Genomic DNA, 3,701 nt, shown 5'->3' with positions numbered 1-3,701 from the left:
TTGTTGTCCTGGGACTCCCAGAGAGCAGCCGTGTGTGTGTGTGTGTGTGTGTGTGTGTGTGTGTGTGTGTGCTCATGCACACTAGTGTATTGGGAAGTGAAGGGACAGAGAAATACCAAAAGCAACAGGAGGAACTGAAGCCAAAAGTTTGTGCACTAGGATTACAACATCCAACCCCAGGAAGCCAAGTCCTCTGTCCCTAGTCCCCCACCCCCATCGCCCTCCCGCTGTGCCCACCCCCTGCTGCGCCCCCCCCCCCCCCCCCCCCCCCCCGCTACTGCCAGCCCTCCCGGTGAGTGCTGTCCCCAGACGACCCCTCCAGACCCTCCAAACCAGCTCAGACTCACATGCGACCTCATCCCTCTCCGTTTGTCCCTCCCGCCTTCCCCCTTCTCACCGTGCCCCTCCGGTCTGACCCTCCAGTCTGGCTCCTTTGGAGGGAAGAGAGGAGGATGTATGGGGCAGGGTGCAGCCTCTCTCCCCAGAGCAGTAGGATGGGAGCCACCAACCCCCCAGGCTGGGAACTGAGAAACTCAGGAGGGGAGTTGGCCTCACCAGCGAGGGCTCGGGAGGAGGGTGAATCACCAGCTGGACTTTTCCACCAAGTACCTGCCCTCTGTGGTTTCAAGGCAAGGCTCTGGACCTTCACAACTACCAACCACCCTGTGCCTTGGGATTTTCCTAGAGAAAGTGCCCAGAGCAAACCTCAAGGAGCCTATCTAGAAAGGATACAGTTTTCCCGTCAGACAGACCTACATTTGAACCCCTCCTCTGTTTGACCGTCCACATCCACTGGGCAAGGCTCTGAGCCTCAGTTTTCCTATCTGTAAAAGGAACAAAACAATACCTACACCTACTTTTCACTGTTAAAGACAATATAGTAAATTGCTTAGGATATTGTAGGTGCTTAAGCGGGGTGGGCTGTGGGGGGTCACTGGTGTTTGCCGTGTGTCCTCTGACGGCAGAGGCTGGGATGGTGTGGTGTCTGGTCCCAGGCAGCAATAATTATCCTCCAGTGACCTCTCAGGACTCGAGGCACATAACTGGGACTTGTCTGATGGCTGGGCAGGCATCAGTGGTGAATGGATATTAATTGATTAAATGTGTGTGCCCCCTGCTATGTGCCCAGTGAGCATGTCCAAGACAGGGTCTCATCATTGGTCCCACGCGTGCTCCTGTGGTGCTGGGGACAGGACAGTCCCTGCTCACTCTTTCAGGACAGTCAGTGCCTCTGTGGAGGCAATGAAGGTGCTTTCTTCAGCCCCAGGTGGTGTGGAGAGGGGGTAAATCATGGGGTGAGAGGGAAATTCCCCTTTGCAGGAGCTTCCCCTCTGTACTTGAGAACTTCCCAGCAGGGCTGGGGTGTGAGGGGAGAGCCTCTGTCTGTACTTTTCCATCAGCAGGCCCAGGCAGTGGCTCACAGGCCCCTCTCAGCATCTCCTGTGGGCTTCCCCAGTCAGAGGAAGCCAGGGCGGGTTTCGGCTCTCAGACTCCATGCCTCCGTGGCGCCCGAAGGCGGGCAGCAGGTCGGCTCTGGCAGACCCACGTGCTGCAGTTACCCCTGTGCTCATCTGTCCCTGCGTGCTGGGTCCTCCAGGTGGCAGCCACAGGGCTTAGTGTGCAGGGGACACCCCAGTCCACAAGGGACAGAACAGCAGCGGCAGCTATTCCAGAACAAGATACCCAGCCTCTCCATGAAGGGGAGCGAGAAGAAAGAGAATCAGACTAGGCAGAGGGTACATTTCCGGACTCATTCATTCATCAAAAATTTTATTTCATGCCTACAATGTGTCAGGCTTTCCATCAGGACCTGGGCTTGCACCTGGGTCCCCACCTGCAGTCCTGCCACCTCTCCTTCGCCTTGTAGGGGAACAGCTGCCTTGTTTGCCCTGGATTCCTTCTAACTTGGAGCCCCACCTTTGTTCAAGCCCACCCAGGCCCCCACAGCTTCCTACCCCCAGCAGGCATTCAGACCAATTGCTAAACTCCAGAAGGCCAGAGATCCCCATCCTTGCAAAAGGTAGGAATCCTAAATTACCTGGAAAGCCTACCTAAGACTGTTTCTACACTGCGAAGGGCCTGACGACAAGATGGGATATGGTTAAGTGACTCAGTTATCTTACTGCAGTGAGACCCCAGAGCCCCATAAAATATTCTCCTTACCACATTCATTTAAGTCCATGCATGCTTTTAGAGAGCTTGGCATGGAACCTACTTCCTGAGCATCCAACTCTAGTTCTACTGTATTGTTTCCCAGACTAGAAATATCTACAGGGTGGGGAACACACGTTTCCTAATTCTTTGTCTCTACCTCCAGCATTTTGTACAGTGCTGGCACTTGATATTTGTTGCACGGATGGAAGGATGGATGGAACTTGAGGGAAAAAATTGATCCCAGCTTTCCATTTTCTGAAAAGGCACTGTTCTCCCGGAACCAGGAGATAGATTAGGACTTGGGGGATGCAGATCCTCAGATTCTTGGACAATACTGCTGGTGTTAAGCAGGACCCTGAGGCCACAGGACGCAGAGTTATTCTGGGGCAACCTCTCCCTTGCCTCCTCCAGAAATGCCTCACTCAATGAACATAGCCTTTTTTCTGGGCCCAATGCAGCTTGCTGCCGGGGGCTAAGGAGGCCGGCAGACTGCAAAGATGTCTCTAACCTCTTCCTGGGCTTTTGTGTTTAATTGACAGCCCAATGTGGTGGGGCTGGAGCCGTGGGAAAGAAGCTGGATTTGCTTGAACATGTCCCCATGGCAGCTCTTCCTACACCCTCCGCTGGACTCCATCAACACACTGATCTAGGTTTTACTATTTCTGTTTTATAGAGGAGAAAATGAAGGTTCAGAAAGGTGAACTTGCCCAAGGTCACACAACTAGGAAGTAAGAGGGCTCAGACCCCAGCCAGGACTGCAAGCCTCTGTAAAGGATCCTACTCGGCTGACAGTGGTATGTCTTGAGTTTGTGCACATTTATTTAAGGATAAAGAGGGACTGTGTGCACATGGATGGATGTGAGGCAGGTGCAAGGTGTGAGGTATGTGATCCAAGGCTCCAAGGAAGCCTGATGGGCTCAGCGCCTCATCGGTCACTTCCCTGTCTGCAAGGCCTCTGCTTGCAGTTCCGGTGAGCTGTGTCACTTCTCTCCATCCAGCCATCACTTGCCCAGGTGCCCTTGTGCCTGCCTTTGTTTTTTTTTTTTTTTTTTTAAGAAGGTTTATTTATTTGAGAGAGAGAGAGAAGGGGGAGGGGCAGAGGGAGAGGGAGAGAAAGCCTCAAGCAGACCCCACACTGAGCACCAAGCCAGACACAGTGGAACTCGATCCCAGGACCCGAGCTGAAACCAAGAGTCGGAAGCTGAACCAACCAAGCCACCAAGCCAACCTAATGCCTGCCTTTCTTCTCTAACAGTTGGGGCTTCTAGACAAGAAGGGCCCCCTTCTTTTGTGTCTTCTTCCTCAGAGAACTGTGAGATCCAGGATCTGCCCTTCCAGGCAAAGAAAGCAAATGGGACAGATAGTAAGCCATCCCCCACTATCCCCACTAAAGCCAAGTCCGGGTATTCCTGCCCCTGTTCCCAGACCCCGACGCTGACAAGCAGCTTTGCTCTCGTATCTTTGCCTGTCAGCCCCCTGGGTTATTAGAGCAGATACCCCTCATCCATCCCTCCAACTGGTTTAATGACCTCACAGTGCTTGGCACT

This window comes from Nyctereutes procyonoides, unplaced genomic scaffold (genome assembly GCF_905146905.1).
Source record: "Nyctereutes procyonoides isolate TBG_1078 unplaced genomic scaffold, NYPRO_anot_genome, whole genome shotgun sequence".
Taxonomy (NCBI): Eukaryota; Metazoa; Chordata; class Mammalia; order Carnivora; family Canidae; genus Nyctereutes; species Nyctereutes procyonoides.
This window is presented reverse-complemented; position numbering follows the sequence as displayed.